Raw genomic sequence first — 22,605 nt, forward strand, 5'->3', positions numbered from 1 at the left:
TACTGGAATACTCCTTCTATAAAACGGTCTCTTTTGCCTTGTTTTATTTTGGTAACTAAGTGAATGCTGGGTTAGCCATAAAGGTAGCTTGCTGCATTTCTATTTCTTGTGTTCTAAATCACTGAATAATTTTTAAAAAAATTAGTTCTAAAGCATTTCCAATTAAAAAGGAAGGCTTAACATTTATTAGGGGAAGTCAAGGGGAGAGGTAGTGAGGAAAGTACCAGAAACCACCAACAGGTGTTTCGGTTACGTTGAACAAAGAATCAGCTTGATATGCAATCCCTGGGAAGAGTTTGTAAATTCCTGAAGGAGGGTGAGAGCTGGAGGGGACACAGTGAGCGGAAATGGTGAGCGGAAATCAGTGGTTCCTGAGGCACAGAGGACTTGGAGGCTTGCCCTCAGCTGAGGACCTGGGAACAATTCCTGAGCAAGTTGCTTTCTTGATAGACAAGGATGCATCTGTAGGACCACTGCTGTTAATCTGTGGGGCAATAAGAATTGATCCTACTGCAAGAAAGAGAGTAGGATAAGTCAGAAGACATGGAACTTGTATCCCTAGAGGACATCGCAACTGGAAAAATAGCTACCATTTATGAAGGCCTACCTGGTCTCTTTGCATTCATTATCTTGAATTTGCACTAAAATTCTGCAAGAAAGGTCATAGTGGTCTATTTTACAAATAAGGAAAATTAAGCTCAGGGAAGTTATTTCATAAGGTTGCACAACTAGTAGGTGGTAGAGCTAAGTTTAGACCCAGGTCTGTCCTACTCTGATAGGCATGCTTTTTCCACACGGCCCTCTCAAGACTGTGTAAAATGCCAGAGGGCTTTCTGGAGCTTCACTTCCCAAAACTGCTAAATTTAAATTAATTAAAATTAAAGTTGAAAAATCAGTTCCTAGGTTGCACTGCCCACATTTCAAGGGCTCAGTGGCCATGTGTGGCTAGTGGCTACTATACTGGACCAGCACGGATTAGAATGCTTTCTTCATTGCAGAAAGTTCTATTAGTGCTGGTCTAGAGGTCATTCAGTTTTGCCCCTTTATTTAATTTTTTCCCCCTTTCATTCCACAAAGGAGAAAATGAGGGACAAAGAAAGGAAGTAACGTTCAGCATCAGACAGCTAATTAATCCAGTTTTTTGGACTGGTTGCCTGTTAGATTTTCCCATGCCCCACATTCTTCCCTTAAAAAAATGAACAGAATGGAAATGTGAGAAATGGAGTGACTCTGCTACTCTCCCAGCTTTGCCTGGCCTTTAAACTAGATTCTTTCTCCCAAAGAATTCTGCATTTTAACAAGTTCAAAGGGCATGTCCGGATTAGTTTCCCCAAAGGAAATGAAATATATTTGTTGGAAAGGAATTCCATTCTTAATGTATGAAATAGCACTTGGATTCCCTCTGGTTCTTTCTCTGACTTCCTACCAAGCGCTTTGTAATTGAACTTGCAGCTGCTAACCATTTGTCTTCCAAAGGACACCAACTTCAAACAGTTCAAATGACAGAGGGATGTATACTTTGAATGCAAGCAGCTGCCTGTTATTTGCTATTGATTCAAATGGCATTTATGTTAGAGGCAAATAGATTTAGATTATGGCCAAAATTACAACAATAGATTTCTAACTTGTATGTTAAGAGTAAGATGTATTGACAGTCATTGAACTGATGTTTAGTGTTTAACTCATACATACCAGGCACTGGGTTGCAAGATGAACTAAAAGGACTTTTGCTGAAATGGAAAAAGGTGTCGTATTATGGACAAGTTGAATGCATTTTAAATTCCTGTCTGAATTATATTGCTGGTATTTGCCATCCATGTACCTTCCTGTTGAGCCTTGAAATTCAGTAAAAGCCTCAGTGTGGATCATACTTCATAGCTCTGAAGTAAAGTGAGGAGTCATGTGCAAATGTCCTTTTAGTAGATGCTATTAAAAGGCATTTAAATTATACACTCCAGTGTCTAAATGACAGTCTGAAGTGTATGTGTGTTTGGAGGATGGGCAAGTGGGAGCAAAAGGAGGCATTGTGCTGGGGCGATTGATATTTTTAGGAAGCCTAAATGTAATGTTTGATTTCAGTATAACTAACAGACTCATGGTTTAGAAAAGTTGTCTATCAAAAACTGAGAAATTGAGGTTTTGGTTTCTTCTTAAAGAAATGTTCAAGTCATGTGCATGAGTATGCTCAGAGAGATTAAAAATGGAGAGAAATTGGAATGGTGGCAAGGTATCCAGGAAAGTACCTGTCTTCTCTGAGAGTCCAAGGGCAGGAGTAGAAAGGACTTTAAAGATGGTGGCAACAGGCTGGGTGTGGTGGCTCACGCCTGTAATCCCAGCACTTTGGGAGGCTGAGGCGGGCGGATCACCTGAGCTCCGCAGTTTGAGACCAGCCTGACCAACATGGAGAAACCCCATCTCTGCTAAAAATACAAAAAATTAGCCGGGCGTGGTGGTGCATGCCTGTAATCCCAGCTACTTGGGAGGCTGAGGCAGGAGAATCAATTGCGCCACTGCAGTCCAGCCTGGGCAACAAGAGTGAAACTCCATCTCAAAACAAAACAAAAAAAAGATTGTGGCAACAGCTGGAAGGGGTCCCCAGGAGCTCTGACACCGGGTTTTCTAACTGCCCAACATCACGGGGTTGGGGAGCAGAACATCCAGAGGGCTCCGTGTATTGTTTTGTAGTATAGGGTCTAACTTCTAGAAAGTTGGGAATAGGCTTCTGAGAGTTTTGGAGTCAACAGGCCTGAATGCAGAATGATCAAAAGAAGATGGCTATTCCTCTCAGAGTGGTGCTGGTTTTGGGGGCCAGCAGTGCAGTGAAAAGCCCAATTTCCCAATCCTATTTTGAATATTTCTGCCCCGACAAGCGTTTCATTTGACTCCAGAGACTAACCACTCTTCCAGAGGGTCTAAAAGTCTTCAGGCTTCAGAATTTTTAGGCCATAGTGCTTTGGAATAACAGTCCCTTGTGTAGAAAAGTGTGAAATCTGAGCTCTTTTTCTGGTCAACCTGTGAAGTCACTGCATGACCAACTCTGTGCCTCAGGTTTTTTCTCTGCAAAGTGGGAGTGATGGTAATGGCTTCCTACCTTTCAGGGTTTGTATATGAGCTGCACATAGTTTCATGGGTTACTACTCAGCATGCTTTCAAGCAAGTAGAGATTACATTTTATTGTTGAAAGGAATCTTGGATGTCTTCTGTTGTAATCTTACCTTGAATCCAGGGCTACAAAGAAGGGTTAAGGCTAGATATGGCTCATGCCTGTATTTCCAGCTACTTAGAAGGCTGAGGTGGGAGGATTACTTGAGCCCAGAAGGTTGAGGCTGCAGCGAGCTGTGGTAGTGTCACTACACCCCAGCCTGGCCAACAGAGCAAGACTTTGTCTGTTAAAAACAAAACAAAAGAAAAGAAAAACCAAAGAAAGGTTAAGAGAAGTTGGCTATGTCACACAGTATGTTCTATTTGGAATTTTGTGACTTTTGAGTAACATAACCTAAAGACCGTGTGGCACAGTGGAAAGGCTTTGTAGCCAGCAGACTTTGAGTTTGAATTCTGACCCTGCCTTACTATGTCTGTGGTCTTGTGCAAGTGCTTTTACATCCTTGCGTCTGTTCCCACATCTGTAAAATGGGCATAACAACATTTATCCAACAGAAAGGATTCATAGACACTCTGTGTGTAAACTGCTTTTTGTGATTAACAAGACTAATGATAACAGCCAAGATTAGATCCCCAGTGCAGGTTGCCTTACTTTCTATCAGGTGAGAAGGAGAGAAAATTCTTAGTTCCCAAAGAACTTCCAGTGACGGGGCTCTTCAGCTGCTCTTTATCTAACAGACTTAGAATAGAGACAACACCGGGCATACTTGCAATTTTTTAGGATGTGCAGGAAGCAAAAGAATTATTTTCAGTGAAACAGGAGTCTGCAAAAGGTGCCTTAGGAAACAACTGCCACACAGTACATCCCAATATAGACTCCTCCCAGCTTCTCTAGGGCAGCCATCTGCCTGACAGGCCCCACCCAGATAAGCCCAGCTTTCTTCTCCCAAGAGTTTAAGGAAGATTTCCTGATGTATGTGTGCGTGTGTGTGGGGGTGGTATGGGGTTGTGTTGGGGGGGTCAAGAGGGGTGTTAATTTGGGATGAGTAGTCACTGGCTTTTGGTGGCATAACTGGAAGGTAACACTCCCTGTGGCTGAATCCTGATCCCTGTGGGGATCAGCGCATGGTTCATCCAGACATCTTCCTCAGTGGGTCCTGGCCTCTGCTCATACTATGTCTTCTACCGGGGATTCCCTTCTCCACCTCCAATATACGTATGTTGAAATCTTCATCTTACGTCAAAGCTCAACTTGGAGGTCATGTCTTATGTAAATCCATCACAGACCTCTCCTCCACCCCATCCGGGCAGCGGTCATCTGCTCCACCCTCCGGAGCACTCTGTACATATTCCATCACACTTCAGTTACTTATGTAATTGTCTAGTCAGCAGAAGATACTCCTCTCCAAAGGGCAAGGCTCTGCTAAACCCTGTGAAGCCTGGCTTTGAGTTTATGAGGGGTGATTCTTTTCAGTTTATAATTTCTTGGCTCAGGAGGGTCACAGTGTTGGTGGCAACCGTAGCATCTGTCCTGGGAGGCTCTGTATGCTCTTCATTGTTCATACATCCATTTATTTCTTCACTCAGCCACATGAGGCATGTGGGATGTATGTTATCTCTGCTTGATACATGAGGAAACTGATTCTGGTTAAAGGACTTGTGCCTGCCATACAGGCAGCTAAGAGTGCCTATAGTCCTTTGTATTGCCTTTTCAGCCAACAATCCCATCCCAGCCCAAAGGAAGAAACATTTGGGGAGCATATACTGGTGAGGACATCTTCCCTGTTCTGTGGCATTCTCTTAGCCTTATGCCTGGCACAGAGGAAGGCTCTGGGAATGTTTGGGCCGGATGGATCTGGGAGCCTCTTTTGCATGCCAAGCTGCATACTTATCCCTAGCAAATGCTGGTCTCCTTGATGGATATGTGACATGGGTGGCTGAATTTACATGGCACCTGGTGGCTTCTCACACTCCTCCGCCACGCCTCTGGGGACTAGGATAGGACAGATGGCCACAGACAGGATTCTCAGCTCTGCAAATCACATTTGGGAAAAAGTTAAGTTTGTGCAATAACACAATTTTGGTAACATGGTTTCATGCTGCTGGTAAATTCTATAACACTCTCTGGATAAATCACACTGCAGCAGAACTCACTTGGGAACAGAGTTTAATTTCACTGTAGGTGGCTGTGATTCCCACCCACCAGTCTTCCCACCCCCGCTAATATATCTAGGCTGATAAGGTGAATGCTGTGCTAAGCAGGCTATTTCTGGGCCCAGGATAGAATTACATTATGGTTTTTAAAAAATTTTTTTCTGTATATTTTTCTATTCACAGACCCTTTGAAAGAAGAATTACATTATGTTAATCATCCATTTCCCCATCAGCACCTTTAATTCCTTCTCCCCAGAGTATAACCACTTGTCCTTAAAATGACAGAGGTGGAAAAGATCTTGATAGTTCAGCCTCCTGTATGTATATATGAAGAGGTTGAGGCCCAGAGAGACTGGGCAGCCTACTCAGTTGTCAGATGGCTGGTGAAGACCTGCATCCGGATCCGTTGACTTCTCTCCTGTGCAGGGCCCTTGTTTTTTGCCCTGCCCTACTGCTTAACCTTGTCTTCTGTCTTACAACTAGGGGAGAGTCTATGGCATGTTCAGTTTGAAATGAATAAAAGTGAATACTTGTTCATTGTTAAAGGACCCCAACACAGAACTAATTTCCTGTTAACCCTTACATTTTCTCTTGACATATCTTTGGTGAGGACCATTAAAGGCTTGACACATTTCTGTACAGTGACATGCAGTCCTAGGGGTTAACTCTGTGTGGGTTTGAGCGATAGGATTTAACTTTTAGGAAAAAGGGGAAAAAAGAGAGAAGGTTGATAAGTGTATTTGGAGAGAGAGAAAAAATAGTTAATTTTTCTCTTAACAGTTAATCTGAAATGATAACACAGTTGTGCCTTTTGGCTCTAAAATCACTATATTTTTGATATATAATCCAAAGGCAGGTATCTACACTGCTGAAGGCTTATTAAAATGTAACAATAGGTCCAAGTCTAGAACTTGAAAAAACTTCTCATTTGTCAAAGAAGTTCCAGTATTCTACATTCTCTTGCTAATGAATTTGGGGAGCCTTGGAAGCTCAGCAACTGGGATGCCATCGACAGGTTTGCGGTCCTCTCTAGTCTGGGGTAGGTCTTAAGGGGAAACTTTTGGGAGGGACACACATACAGTCCAGTGAAACTGTACATGAACTACTCAGGAGACAGATCACTTGGCAGGGATGTGGCAATCTTTGTACATATTTGTTCTGCTTTACTAGCTACATTGTAAGCTTCTGCAGATGAAGAGTTCAGCCTTGATGTCCCATCTCCCGCCCAGGCCTGCCATGTATTAGTTGATCAGTAAAAGTGGAATGAATGAAAGCCAGTGTTAGTTTACAGAGCTTCTGTGGGACAGAAGCTTTGTTCAGTTGAGTTTCCATCAATATCAAATGCAATGTTATGTGCGTTGAGTTTCTTGATAACTGTTCTTGAGGTTTCTTTTTTTTTGTTCCTTTTTGACTGATTAAGCAAGGCTGGACTGGTTGGAGACCCCAGATGGGACCAAGAAATGCGACTCCTGCCTGGATTGTTGTAGGTAGAGTGCTTAATATGGGGCCTGGCATGAAGGAAGTTGGGAGTATTATCTGGTCAACTGGAGTTTAGTTATTAGGTTGTAAATGACTATGGTAAGTACAGATGTCATGAATATACTAGGGTCTCAGGGTCTGAAAGAGTTAAAGCTCCTCTCAGAATAGCCCAGGCAGTTCCCAGGAAGTAGCTTCTTAGGCAGGATGTGGCAAACCAGTGGGTAAATGAGAGCCCTTCTCCTTTGGAAGAAAAGGAAGTAGGTGGGGAGAAGTGAAGAGGAAGAGCTTGGTAGACAAATCTTTTTATCTGCTTCTTTTTTAAGTGCCAGACAGACCCTGCAGATTTTTGATCCAAAGTGACCAAAGTCCTAAGAATGCCAATAATACTGGTTTTGCTATTGTCTTTTCCCTGCAGCTAATAACTACTCAAGTTTAAGATCCACTAGAGTGTTGTTTCAATAGATTTTGTTTTCTAATTTTGATCATTGGTGTATTCTTCAGTGCGCTTTCAAGGTTCACAGTGAATGTGGTGTCATCCAAAATCACATTCTTTTCTAACCAAGGATAAGTCAGAAGAAAAGATATATATATATATATATATATATATATATATATTAGAAAAGTGTCTCTTTAATGTGTTTACCTATTTATCCATTTTAAAACACATTCCCACCCATTCTCTGTCCAGGTGCTCATAACAGTCCCTTGTGATACAGGACAAGAGTGTGCTTCCATTTAAGGCAGGAGAGAGATCTTGCCCATGGTTAGATGACCAGTTACCAGCAGAGTTAATAGAGGGCTCCAGACCCTGTGACTTCAAGTTCAGGGTTGTTTCCACAATTTTGGTTCTTTTTGTTAAGAATATAGTTTATACGTTGGAGACAAATTATTGATGGAGGCTGCAATTTTGCAAATAAAAATAACCCTCAAAAATCCAGTAATGTATATGTGAAATGAAATAGGTGAACTGAATTTGGTGAGCTTTAGTGTCGCTGTAAAAGCAACTATCCTTTGTAAACTTATTGCATAGCTAATAATGTAAATCAGTGTTGTGTTTAGGAATCAGCTCCAGGACTATGGTTTGATATGTGGAAACACCTCTGCGTTTGCTGTGGGCTGGTAGACAGAATGGGCTGGACTTGGCTGTACTGTGAAAGGCTTCTTTGAGCTGGTTCTTTGACCAGGTAATGAAAACGTTAAGCATCTAAAAACGAAGTCTTTAGGAGGCTTCCAAGGATCTGGAAAGCTGAACTCAGCAATTTTTAGACTTCAGTTTTCTGGACAGGACAGCTCTTCTAGTCAAGGAAGCCAGTATCTCCTGCATTTGTGTAGCTCTTGACTCCATTTCTTTGAAGGTTTCAAATGATAATTTTTACACTTACCCAGATAATCTACCCTGCCTGAGCACATAATTGGTAATTTGGCCCAAAAACTGCATACTTAGATTGCATCCTGGTCACACTGATATCTTACATGCATTTTAGATATTTAAATATTAAAACAAATATTCTTATGGCAATTTTTGTTTGTTTTGAGATGGGGTCTTGCCGTATTGCCCAGGCTGGAGGGCAGTGGCTATTCACAGGTGCAGTCGTAGTGCACTGCAGCCTGAAACTCCTGGCTTCAAGCCATCCTTACATCTCAGCCTCCTGAGTAGCTGGGACTACAGGTGCATGCCACTGTGCCTGGCCCTTGTGGAAATTTTATTTATTTATTTATTTTATTATTTTATTATTATTATTATTATTTTTTGACAGAGTCTCTCTCTGTCGCCCTGGCTGGAGTACAGTGGCGTGATCTCGGCTCACTGCAACCTCCACCTCCCAGGTTCAAGCAATTCTCGTGCCTCAGCCTCTAAAGTAGCTGGGACTACAGGTGCTCGCCACCACGCCCAGCTAATTTTTGTATTTTTAGTAGAGACAGGGTTTCACCATGTTGGCCAGGCTGGCCTCGAACTCCTGACCTCAGGTGATCCACCTGCCTCGGCCTCCCAAAGTGCTGGGATTACAGGCATGAGCCACCATGCTCGGCCCCTTGTGTCAATTTTTAGAAGCTAGGATGTCAGGCTGCTCTTTGCTGAACCCTAAATATCCTGAAGCATTCTGGGCTGGTGTCTAGGACCATCTTGATCCTAAGGGAATAAGCTTGACTCTTCTCTTCTTGGTGCTTCAGCACTGCATTTTCCTCAGTGGGATTGGAACAAGCATTAAAGCAAAACAAAAAGTTGTAAATGAGACTTAGGGCAACTAACCTGCTCTAGCCAGAATGAAAAATTTGTTGATGTTTAAAGTTCTCTGACCTCCCTGTGTCTACCTGTTCATAATACTAAAACAAATTATGAACTTAAGTAATCAGAAAAAAGATTATGGCAGATTTCACACAGCTAAAATAATTACAAGAATTCAGCAACCACAAAAATATTTCTCACTGCAAATTCTCATCCATTTCTGTATTGTAGGCATTTTTTTTTTCTTTTGGTTTTAGTGTTTATTGTATACCTCACACTGGGTTAGACTCAAGTTTGGGGGATACTTCCAGCTTAATTGAGGGTATGAGCATGTAATTGCAAGGCATTGTGACACATGCTCTAACTCTGGTGTGTGATACAGCACAGGCTATGGGAACTCAAAGGGTGAGTGACTAACACTGTCTTGAGGAGTGAAGGACTGTATCCCCAAAGCAGAGATCTGGGCCTGTCTTGGGGTTTTTGGGTCTTCTGTTTTGTTCTTATTTTTTTCTTCTTTTTTTTTTTTTTTCCTGTAACCTTATTTATGGTGAAGGGACTTTTTTTTTTTTTTTAATTGTTTACACTTGCCCTTTTGATATCCTCTGCATTCGTGGCTCTTATCATCATCTTAGACTTGTGAACCTGCCTCAGGTCTCTGTTAGGAGTTTCTGGCCTATCTGGTCAGCCACATACTGAGTAGCTCCACACGTAGAGCCTGCAGGTTATCTCCAACTCACCTTTTCCAAAAAATAGATTTATAATCCTCTTGTCGCCTGTGATGACCTCTCATGCTAACTACCCAGAGTCAGGCAGACCTCATAGGTTAAACGCACAGTCCTCTGTAAGACTGCCCTTCATAAGACTGTTACAATCTAAGGGGTTTCCTGACCACACACACTTCTGTTGAACTAGCTACAAATTGGGGTTTTCACTATCCTCTCAGGTTCCATAGTTTGCTAGAGCAATTCACAGAACTCAGGAATGCACTGTACTTCTGATTACAATTTTATTATAGCAAAAAGGGTACAAATCAGGAGCAGCCAAAAGAAGAGGCATATAGGGTAAGGCCTGGGAGGGTCCCAGATGTAAAGCTTCTGGTGTCTTCACCTCTTGGAATCAGGGCACAGTCACTCTCCTAGTACATTGAGGTGTAACAATATGCACAGAGTATTATTAACCAGGGAAGCTCCCCTGAGCTTCAGTGTCCAGAGTTTTTACTGGGGCCCCATTACATAGGCATGATTGATTGAATCATTGGCCATGTGATTGAACTCAATCTCTAGCCCTTTTACTCACTGCAGGTTAGGCTGTGTTACATGGCTCAGAGCCCCAACCTTGTAATCACATGATTGGTCTTTCTGGTATGGCCAGCCCCCATCCTGTGTCTTTTTTTTTTTTTTTCTTCCCCAGTCATCTTTTATTTGGAGGTTAATTCCCATTAGGATATGAAAGGATTCAGTGACGATCGAGATTGTGTTCCTTATGGAGGGGCTCGGGCCAAGAAGGTCATGGCGGGGAGTGCAGAGCATGCCCTCTTCTTCAGTGGTACTTGCATAGCCACTTGTGCTTGAGCTGCTTGTAGGAAAGGCAGTAGCTGAAGAGCACGTAGCCTGCCAGCACCATGGTAACCCCTGAGATGCTCCCCTTCTTCATGTTGATGCACTGCTTGTAGTACCAGTAATAACCTCTTCAAAATGCTCCGGCAGTGCCACTATTGCTGAAGTCCTGCATCAAGCTCCAGCTTGGCAGCTCCCCTAGTTTGACCTCCAGAAGTTTCTTGTTCTTCACTGGTATGACTGATGCCATCTTGGAGTCCTGGTGTCCACTGTCCCTGTGTCATCTTTTTAAGCAAACTGTGGGCCCACATTGAATCACCTTATTGGCGTAAACTATCAGGGCCCACTGTGAATAACAAAGACACTCCTATTACTTGAGAAATTCCAAAGATTTAGAGGTTACCTCCAGAAACCAGGGACAAAGGCCAGCCTTTTATTCTTTTATTCTATAATAAAGAATAAAAACTCTTTATTATACAACATCCTCCTAACCCCCAAAGCTGTCTAGTCCTCATCTTTGTGATGTGGTAAGTCAGATCCCCCTGGATGCCCAGCCAGAAACCTGGCATCACCCTCAACTCCTCCCTCCCTCCCCCCATATCCAGATCATCGCCCAGTCTTGCCAACTCTGCCTTCAGTTTCTGTCCCAGCTCTTTATTGCCTGGCTACTGTGGTGTTCAAACTCTCATCTTGTCTTGTTTTCCTTGTTGCCTTCAAGCTGACTTTCCTGGCTTGGCTCTCCCATTTCTAAGTTGCCAGACTCTTGGTTCCAAAATATAAAACTGATCTTGTCACTTTCTTTAGAATTTGCTGTTGCAGAACAATGTGTGTATTATAATTCCATTTTCGTTAAACAAAACATACTATATATATTCACTGGAAATGTATTTCAAAGAAATCTAGAAGTGTATATATTCTACAGTGTTAACAGTAGTTATCTGAGGGAAGGTGGAACATAGAGTTTTACTTTAGACTATACATTTCTAGACTAGTTGGATTTTTTCATACTGAGCACACATTAGTTTTTTTAGGCCTGGTAATATTACAGAAGTCAAATTACAGAAGTCACCCTAGCTCCCCACTCGCCTTCTAAACCTAATTCTTTAGCATGGTGTGCTGTGCCCTTCATGGTCTAGCTCAGTTTACCTGCAGCCCCATCTCATCACTCACCTGGATGCATCCACTCTCAGGATATTCTCAGGATTAAACTTGGGGATTACGTTTTCTGACCTTCACTTTCCCTCCCTTATCTTAGATGGAATTAGGGAGTTTTTCTGTATGTTCCCATAGCTCCCCATGCCTACCTTGCTTTTAGCATTTTGACCTACCCTACCCTGTAGGTTGTTGTTATACTTGTTGTATAGTTGTTGCTGTACTTCTTAGTATCCTTTGCTATGTTTGCCTTACATTGTGATACACACCCCCCCACAATCCCCCCCAAACACACACACCCACCCACACACCCACCTTTCAGACTGCCTTGTGAGGACAGGGATCTTGTTGTCTTCATAGCCTAGCCTCTAGTATACATAGTGCTTGTCATGGAGTAGACGCTTCATAGTAAATCTGCATTGTATTTTCACAGCTGTAGGCATAAATGGATGTAACCCAGAGATTCACTCAAGTTACCTATCCCGTGCCCTTTTCTAGATTGGAGCACTCCCCGAGGTTTAGATTCTCATAGTCAGTTCTGCTGTGGGACTCACATTTCCCTTCCTATATTTTTTCTCTTTTTGCTCTGTTCTTGAACTAGCTTGGAATTTGGCTCCTTTTCCTTGGTTTCCACTAAACAACAGTGAGAACAAAGTATACACAAAGCTATTTGTGTGCACAGCAGATTGGACTTGGAAGGTCTGGGGTGGGGAGGGTATATTATATTACAGCAATACAGGTAACTTAAAATCTAATGGTGTTAGGTGTCTTTGGTCTTAAATGACCTTTGCTACCCTGCCATGGTACCTCCTTTCCTTCTGCTCTTGCTGCTCTTAACGAGTCCCCAAACAAGCTTTTCTCATTTTATTTTGCAACGTAATTCAGCTCTCCAGCTGCACCTCTACATGCTGTTCAGGGCTGCTTCTGCCCACCCCAAGGCTGAGGAGCAGTCCCTTCTAAACTATGGGCAAGCTTTCTGGTTCTCTAGTAGGACCAGATCCCACTGTGAACAGGTATTGTTAGCCCAAAGACTTATTTCCCCACCCCACATCTTTTTTCAGAAGACAGAAGCAAGCACTATCAGTTTTGGTTTTAATTGTTTCTTTCTGTGATATTACTTCTTCTAGGTAGGTTTTGACTTTACTAGACCGATTGCTGTTAATTTGATGGTCTAACTAGTAGTTTTCTACCCCTAGTTTAACATGTTGAATGTTGACCAGGTGCAGTGTCTCACGCCTGTAATCCCCGCAGTTTGGGAGGCTTAGGTGGGTGGATCACCTGAGCCCTAGAAGTTTGAGACCAATCTGGGCAACATGGTGAAACTCTGTCTCTACAGAAAATTACAAAAATTAGCCAGGCATGGAGGCACGTGCCTGTAGTCCAGTTACTTGAGAAACTGAGGTGGGAAGGAGGATCGCCTGAGCCCAGGAGATTGAGGCTGCAGTGAGCCATGATTGCACCACTACACCCCAGTCTGTGCAACAAAATGAGACCCTGTCTCAAAAAAACAAAAAACCAATGCTTAAGTGAGCACCTGTATTGACTTCCAGTCCTGATCCTGAAATCAGGATTCCCTGAAGGTTGTTGGAAAGTGATCTGGGGGTAGGGTTTTTCCCAGAGGTGATGCGTGCTCAGGGATGAGATTTGCTGACCCTCCTGTGTGTATTTGGGCCGGGAGAAGGGTCCAGCTGTAGCAAACAGCTGTTCTTGTATATAAGGGGGAAGCAAGTCTGGAGAATTGACAGTTTCTCCTGTGGACTAGAATTGGAGACATATTTTGAGTGCTGTGTTTCATCTGACTGTATCTTCCTGCCCTTGGGTGTGCTTCTGGGCACTGGCTACTGACCTTTTTGCCTTGGGGACTCAACTGTACTTATGGTTCTGTTAAAGTTGGAGGGTGTCCAGGTTCTTGGCATCTTCAACAGAGAATTGGACAAAATGCACAAAGCAAGGAAGGGACGAAGGGATTTATTGAAAATGAAAGTACCCTCCACAATGTGGGAGCGGTCCCAAGCATAGGAGCTCAAAAGGCCCCGTTGCAGAGTTTTTGGGAATTTAAATACCCCCTAGAGGATTCCATTTGTTATTTTGGGTATGCGCTATGTAAATGGAGAGGTTAAAGTAAAGTTACAAAGTCATTTGCGGCCTATGACCTATGGAGAGGATATTTCCTGTTATAGCTGAAGAGTGAATTGGCCTTATGTTCCCTACCTCCAGACCCAATTTTCCTGCCTCAGTTCTGAGTTATGAGGTTTAACTGATTGGGTCACATTGGATCCTGTACCTTCTCCCTCATTGAAGAGCAAACTGCATTCCTGATTGATAGACCAGCACGGGCCATTATTATACAGGGATTTTCTAAAAAGCTCTTTTTCTTTTTTTAAATTTATTTAAACTATTTTTTCCTCATTATGACTGGAAGGATAAAAGATATTTTTCTATATCAGCTTCTCAAGAACAGGGAATGGGTAATGTCCAGTACGTCATCTTTCTAACGCCATAGCCAGCTTGTCTTTTCAGTAACAGCCAGCCCCACTGTTTAGTGGTCACCACCAGACCCAGGGCTCCCTTTGTTTTTCTGATGCTGACCACATTTTTTTTTTTTTTTGAGACGGAGTCTCGCTCTGTCGCCCAGGCTGGAGTGCAGTGGCGGGATCTCAGCTCACTGCAAGCTCCGCCTCCCGGGTTCGCGCCATTCTCCTGCCTCAGCCTCCCGAGTAGCCGGGACTACAGGCGCCCGCCACCACGCCTGGCTAATTTTTTGTGTTTTTAGTAGAGAGAGGGTTTCACTGTGTTAGCCAGGATGGTCTCGATCTCCTGACCTTGTGATCCGCCCACCTCAGCCACTCAAAGTGCTGGGATTAGAGGTGTGAGCCACTGTGCCCGGCCTTTTTTTTTTTTTTTTTTTTTCCTTTTTATTTTTTTTGAGACAGAGTTTCACTTTGTTGCCCAGGCTGGAGTGCAATGGCGCAGTCTTGGCTCACTGCAACCTCTGCCTCCTGGGTTCAAGCGATTCTCCTGCCTCATCCTCCCAAGTAGCTGGGATTACAGGCGTGCACCACCATGCCTGGCTTCTTTTTTGTCTTATAACTTCTGGTTTTTTTTTTTCCCCCTCGCCCTCCAAACTCCATCAGCTTTCCTTTTGTACTTCTACAGAAGCCTGATCCTTTAAAAATTATCTGGCTGGGCGCGGTGGCTCACACCTGTAATTCTAGCACTTTGGGAGGCCGAGGCGGATGGATCATCTGAGGTCAGGGATTCGAGACCAGCCTGGCCAACATGGCAAAACCCCGTCTCTACTAAAAATACAAAAATTAGTCGGGCGTGGTGGTGCATGCCTGTAATCCCAGCTACTGGGGAGGCTGAGGAAGGAGAATTGCTTGAACCTGGGAGGTGGAGGTTGCAGTGAGCTGAGATTGTGCCACTGCACTCCAGCCTGTGTGACGGGAGCGAGACTCCATCTCAAAAAAAAAAAATTTTCATATGCGGCTAATAAGAAACACATTTTATATACTGGGGCAGAAGGAACCATAGGCTGTCACTTGTTTTAAGCAACAATATGACACCCCCTGTCTGATTCAGGATGTTATTCAATATTTGAGGAAAGTCTTTGTGAGTGGGTGGTCCTCATGACTCCAGAGGCTCCTCTGTGTGTGTGTATGTGTGTGTTTTTCAACATGACTGCAGAAATATGTTGTGGGAAGGTAATTCATGTGATTTCAGAGGACTGTTTGATTCTCAGGGGGTGTTTTTGTTTGTTTGTTTCTTTTTAAAGGATAGGAATATGTGATTCTTATTCTATCTGGGATTCTTTTTAATCAAACCTGTTTTTATGACATAAACAAAAAAATGTCTGTTGGCTTGGAAACTACCTGATTTACAGTGAAATTAAAAATAAATGCCTTGGCCAGCTGTGGTGGCTCACACCTGTAGTCCCAGCACTTTGGGAGGTGAGGTGGGTGGATCACCTGAGGTCAGGAGTTCGAGACCACCCTGGCCAATATGGTGAAATCCTGTCTCTACTAAAAATACAAAAATTAGCTGGGCATGGTGGTGGGCACCTGTAGTCCCAGCTACTCGGGAGGCTGAGGAATGAGAATCACTTGAACCTGGGAGGCGGAGGTTGTGGTGAGCCGAGATCACACCACTGCACTTCAGCCTGGGTGACAGAGCAAGACTCTGTCAAATAAATGAATGAACGAATGAATGAATGAATGCCTTTCAGCCGTGCACAGTGGCTCACACCTGTAATCCCAGCACTTTGGGAGGCCAAGGTGGGTGGACCACTTGAGCCCAGGAGTTTGAGACCAGCCTGGGCAACATGGCAAAACCCAGTCTCTACAAAAAGTACAAAAATTAACCAGGCATGGTGGCCCAGCTACCCCAAACGCTGAGGTGGGAGGATCACCTGAGCCTGGGAGATCAAGGCTGCAATGAGCTGTGACTGCACTGCTGCACTCCAGCCTGGGTGACAGAGTAACACCCTGTCTCAAAAATAAAATAAAATAAATGTCTTTCAACCTGGGGAAGCCGATTGAAAAGGTAAATAAATTTACCTTATTTATTTTTCAAAATAAATTTACCTGTCCTTTCATTTTCTTATTTTTTTATTTTAAGCTTTATTCCCCTAATACTTACTCTTGGCATATATATATATATATATATATATATATATATATATATATACACACACACACACACACATACACACACATACATATATATACACACACATACATATATATACATACATACATATATACACACACATACACACGTGCATACATACATACATATATACACGTGCATATATGTACTTATATAATTTTTATATGTACAATTTTATATATATGTACACACATACACATATATACACATACGCACACATATACACACACACACACACATATATATATAAATTTTTTTTTCTGAAACAGGGTCTCACTTTATCACCTAGACTGGAGTGCAGTAGTGTGGTCTTGGCTCACTGCAACCTTGACCTCCCGGGTTCAAGCGATCCTTCTGCCTTGGCCCCCCAAGTAGTTGAGACTACAGGTGCATGCCACTACACCTGGTGAATTTTTGTATTTTTTGTAGAGATAGGGTTTTGCCATGTTGCCCAGGGTTGTCCCAAACTCCTGAGCTCAAGCGATCCGCTTTGGCCTTCCAAAGTGCCAGGATTACAGGTTTGAGCCACCTTGCCTGGCCTGGCTTATAATCTTTTTTTTTTTTCCTTAAGTGCTAACTGCGAGTTAATGGCTTATAATATTCCTAATCCTAATTCTATACCATTGTCGCTGGGCGCAGTGGTTCACGCCTGTAATCTCAGCACTTTGGGAGGCCGAGGTGGGCAGATCACTTGAGGTCAGGAATTGGGGACGAGCCTAGCCAACATGATGAAACCCTGTCTCTACTAAAAAAATACAAAAATTAGCCTGGCATAGTGGGGCCTGTAATCCCAGGTACTTGGGAGGCTGAGGTGGGAGGAACACTTGAACCAGGAGGTGGAGGTTGCAGTGAGCTGAGATCGTACCACTGCACTTCAGCTTGGGTGACAGAGTGACTCCATCTCAAAAAAAAAAATGAACAAAAAACAGCAACAAACCAATTCTATACCATTGTTCACAGATTAGCCCCTACTAGAATGCCTTCTTTCTCTCTCTCTTTTTTTTTTTTTTGCTATCTCATTATTTTATATCATTCTAGACCAGTTTGAGCCTCATATCCCCACAAAACTTACTCTAGCATATCCTCAACTACACAGCTGCCTGTGTTCTAGGCCCTTTGTGAGAATTAGGGGAACTGTGGTACAGTCATTGCCCCAGAATCTCTTTTGAAGTTGGTGGTAAAACCATAAAAGCAGTAAAGGTAATTAACTACATTATGCATTTTCCCCAGATTATTTATTGCATGAACAACATGAAAACACGGGGATTAAATCACCTTCTACCCTGCCACAGCAACTGATTTCATTTATCTATGTTTCTTTGCAGTGCTTGTTCGTATACATTCATTTTTTCCCCCATAGGTAATACAATATAATTCATTTGCACCTGAGAGTGTTTGATTGTCAAAATTTCTGATACCTATAAGTGTGTGTGACTTTGGATAAGTCACTTCTCCTGAGACCCAGTTTCTCCGTCTAAACCAGGGGTTTAGACTACATGTCCTGTAAGGCAATAATCATGAAAATATCTTCTGTTGTGGAGTATTTCACAGTTGCTTGAACATTTGTATTGTTATTCTTTACCATAACTACATGGGATTGAGTGGAATATGATATTCCTTTTTTACGGATTGGGAAACTGAAACTGAGGTAGCCAAAGAAAACACTCTTAGGTGAAAATGAATTATATTGTAGTACCTATGAGGGGAAAAAAATGAACGTATATGAACAAGCACTGGAAGGAAACATAGATAAATGACTTTAAGGTTGACTTTTTATCTCTGGTTTTTAGCAGTTTGACTATGATGTGTCTAGGTGTGGGATTTTTCTTTTTTTAAGTATTGCTTAGGGTGCCCTGTGTTTTTTCGATCTGGATGTTTGTTGTTTTTTGTTAATTTTGGGAAATTCTTGGCCTTTATCTCTTCAAGTATTTCTTCTGTCCTGTTCCCTCTTGTTCATCCAAGACCCCAACTACATATATGTTAGACGATTGGATCTTGTCCTACAACTCTTGGATGCTCTGTTCTGATTTCTTTTATTCTTTTTTTTTTTGCTTTAGTTTGGTTAATTTCTTTTTTTTTGTTTTGTTTTTTTGTTTTTTGAGACAAGCTGGTCCCAAAGTCTGGGCCTCAAGTGGTCAAGCTGGTCTCAAACTCTGGGCCTCAAGTGGTCCTCCTGCCTTGGCCTCCCAAAATACTGGTATTACAAGCATGAGCCACCGTGCCCAGCCTCCATTTAAAAATTTCTGTTGACCTATCTTCAGGGTCACTGATTGTTCCCTCAGCTCCATGTAATCGGCTAATGAGCCTGTTGACCTCTGATGCCATGTTTTTAAAATTTCTAGCATTTTAATTTGATTCTATTTTTAGTTTTCACCTTTGCTGAAATTCCTCATTTGTTCATGCATGTTGTCACCTTTAACATATTAATCATAGTTATTTTAAGGCCTCTGTCTGATAGTTCCAACATCTGGGTCGTCTGAGTCTGGTTCTGTTTATAGCTTATCTCTTGATAAGGTTGTTCCCCCCCATCCCACCTCCCAGCCCTTCTTGATTTTTGTGTTTTTCTTTCCTTTTTTTTTTTTTTTTTTTTTTTTGAAACAGAGTCTCACTCTTTTCACCCAGGCTAGAGTACAGTGGTGCAATCTTGGTTCACTGCAACCTCCCTCCCGGTATTAAGCAATTCTTCTGCCTTAGCCTCCTGAGTAGCTGGGATTACAGGTGCCTGCCACCATGCCAGGCTAATTTTTTTTTTTTTTTTTTTCTTTGAGATGGAGTTTCACTCTTGTTGACCAGGCTGGAGTGCAATGGCGCAATCTCGGCTCACCGCAATCTCCGCCTCCCAGGTTCAAGTGTTTCTTCTGCCTCAGCCTCCCGAGTAGCTGGGATTACAGGCATGCACCACCACGCCTGGCTAATTTTGTATTTTTAGTAGAGATGGGGTTTCACCATGTTGGTCAGGCTGGTCTCAAACTCCCAACCTCAGGTGATCTGCCCACCTTGACCTCCCAAAGTGCTGGGATTACAGGTGTGAGCCACTGTGCCCCACCCATGCCTGGCTGATTGTTTTATTTTTAGCAGAGATGGGGTTTCACCATGTTAGCCAGGCTGGTCTGGAACTCCTGACCTCAGGTGATCCACCTGCCTTGGCCTCCCAAAGTGCTGAGATTATGGATGTGAGCCACCGCACCCAGCCATGTCTTGTGCATTTTTTTTTTTTTTTGAGATGGAGTTTTTCTTTTGTTGCCCAGGCTGGAGTGCAGTGGTACTGTCTTGGCTCACTGCAGCCTCTGCCTCCCAGGTTCAAGTGACTCTCCTGTCTCAGCCTCCTGAGTAGCTGAGATTACAGGCATATGCCACCATGCCCAGCTAATTTTTATATTTTCAGTAGAGGTGGGGTTTCGCCATGTTGGCCAGGCTGATGTCGAACTCCTGACCTCAAGTGATCTGCCTGCCTCGGCCTCTCAAAGTGCTGGGATTACAGGCATGAGCCACCGTGTCCAGCCCGTGTCTTGTAATTTTTGATTGAATGTTGGATATTATGTGGTAGAACAGAGAATTAGGTAAATTGTCTTTATCCTCAGAAATGGGCATGCTTTTCTGTCATGCTGTTAGTTTGTGTTAGGCTGTTAGCCAGAGTTGAGCTGGGTTTGGGCTTTCTTTTTAATATTAACTTAAATGCATCACATGCTTCAAATTTCTCCAGTAATGGGTTTTTATCTTGCACTTAGCGGGGAGCCTGAGTTGCATACGTTTATTTTTTTTCTCAGTCTTTCTACTGCTTCTTCAGCTCTGAACTGTCCCTTAATCCTTTGCCACAAAGGGACTCTTTCTCTACACTCTTGCCCCTTTCCTAGGGGTAAGCTGCAGTTGCTTTTTAGTGGTTCTTGGCTTGAAGTAGAGGTAGGGAGGTTCTCATTGTCTTGATCCAATCTCAATCTTTTTTTTTTTTTTGAGATGGAATTTTGCTCTTGTTGCTGAGGCTGGAGTGCAGTGGTGCAATCTCGGCTCACTACAACCTCTGCCTCCTGGGTTCAAGCGATTCTCCCACCTCAGCCTCCCGAGTAGCTGGGATTACAGGATGTGCCACCAAGCCCGGCTAATTTTGTATTTTTAGTAGAGACAGGGTTTCTCCATGTTCGTCAGGCTGTTCTCAAACTCCCAACCTTAGGTAATCTGCCCACCTCGGCCTCCTAAAGTGCTGGGATTACAGGCATGAGCCACTGTGTCCAGCCTCCCGTCTCCATCTTTAGCAGACCCTGTGAGTATAGACCTTGGGTTTGGGGTTTTCCCAGCATTCTTTCCCTTCCTCTCTATGGCAGCCAGACTTTGCCTTGTATCTGCGGCAGGTCTTGGGCAGGAGAAAGTTTTGTATACCTCCTTCAGCAGTTAGTAGACTTTTGCTTTCTGTTGGTGTTGAGCACAGCTTTAGGCTTAGATTCTTCATCAACTAGGAGAAGCTGTGCTTCAATACAGTTATTCTTTTGCATAGTTCCTAATGTGCTTCACTCAATTTAGCAGAATTTTTTTTTTAACCTCTTCCTTGATGCTAGCTGCTTGTGCAAATCACATCTTGGCCGCCTACTCTTCTTCACTTGCTGACAGATGTGTAGGTGAGAAAAGTCTCATAGTCATTGTTCCTGAAAGAAGCTTCCAGACCCACTTCTAGGGCCAGTGACATATGCAGGAAATCAGCTGCTTCTGGGCCAGGACAGAGCTGGTCTTTTTTTTAGTGGGGGATGGCAGGCGGCGGGGCAGGGGACATTCAAAATTTATTTTCCAACAGACAGATAGCATCAGCAGGTACAACTACAAGGGTATCTACATAGATCATACATTCACAAGGCATTATTAGTTCAACAGTGAGAAAGCCACTCGTGGGTTTTCTGTAGCAATATCCCACTTCACAGTGTAAACAGGTACTATTTTGTTCACTTACAATTCTGGAAGGAAAGGCACACCTTGCAGGGGGGAAGAAAAGGGGAATCCTAAAGTAAGGTGCAACAATTAAGAGACAACACTTTGGCTAACAATCTTGGATCCACATTTCAGTCAGGGCCTTCCACATAGAGGGGAAAGACTTTTCTCTCAGAAGTTAGAATCTTTCTTCCTCCTCTCTTGTTAAACCGAGAGCAGTGTTTTGTTTGCTCAATATTACATGTACAAAAGGAGATTAGAAAAAAAATGCATCACAAAACCATCTTGAACGTTCAGCTCTTCCTGCCAATACATCACAACTCTTAGGTTTTAGACGGGGCCTGGGAATGCTTCAGTGTTTTTTCTTTTTTTTTTTTTTTAAGTGAAAGCAAGTTTATTGCGAAAGCAAAGGGATACAAGAATGGCTGCTCCATAGGCAGAGAGCAGCCCAGTAGTCTTAAAATAGGAAAATAGACACTATGGCTACAAAAAATAAAAAATAAATGAGGTAGATAAAGCTTTCACACCCAGGACTTGCCTGTTCCAACTTCATAGCCTTCATGAAATATTCATCAAGAAGACAAAAAAAAAACCTTTATAATTACTTGGCATAAGTCACACCAAGAAAATTCAACAAAAAAAATTAGCATGTATACCTATGATAGGAAACACATCCTTCCATGAGTTTCTTCTCAAGAATGAAAACCTAGTTCTTCAGTAGAGTAGGCACTGGCAAACTAAGTCATCTGAGATTTCCTGCTCAGGTGCCCTCTTCTTCTGGGGTTCAGGAAGAGGAAGGCATCTAAGAAGTGTGGGAAAGGACATTGGCACTTTCAGGGCAGAGCTGGTCCTTCACATTGTGGTGAAACTACTAGAAAGAAGAAAAACATGCTTGTGGCTACTCTGTGCCTGCGAAATAGGTGTGAAGCCTTTAGGAGTCAGAAGACCTGGGTTCAACTCTAATAGTTACTTACTCTGTGAACTTGTGCAAGTCACTTCTCTGTAGTTTTTCTTACAGTTAAAACTTTAAAGTTTTGTCCAGTGCTAAAATTCTCTAATCCTAACATATCCTTCTGTAGTGTTACAAGAATAGAACTCTCCAGGTAAATACCAAGGCTGTGCTTTTCTGCAAGCATAGTGGTTAGCTTCCCGTGTTATATGGTTTGAAGCCCTGGTTGTTACTTCTTGCCTGCATATAAACCCCATTGACGATGATCTCATCTTGTTTTTCCTTTAAGAATAAATTGATTGTTTTGTCTTCCCAGGTCTTTGAGAATGCGTAAGTTCCGGCACTAGAAGGCCCTCAGTAAAGTAACTAAAGGAGTGTATACAGCTAAGGGCAATTTAAGTCAA

General features: G+C 42.9%; 1 protein-coding gene and 1 pseudogene across 1 annotated transcript in view; one reads left to right on the forward strand and one right to left on the reverse strand.

Moving 5' to 3' along the window:
• Positions 1-22,605, forward strand: part of MAP2K1 (mitogen-activated protein kinase kinase 1) — a 101,788-nt gene that overhangs the window by 17,201 nt on the left and 61,982 nt on the right. The gene's annotated exons all lie outside the window — the stretch shown is intronic.
• LOC117976045 (ATP synthase subunit f, mitochondrial-like) lies at positions 10,367-10,915 on the reverse strand (annotated as a pseudogene).

Source organism: Pan paniscus, chromosome 16 (assembly GCF_029289425.2).
Source record: "Pan paniscus chromosome 16, NHGRI_mPanPan1-v2.0_pri, whole genome shotgun sequence".
In the NCBI taxonomy this organism is placed as follows: Eukaryota; Metazoa; Chordata; class Mammalia; order Primates; family Hominidae; genus Pan; species Pan paniscus.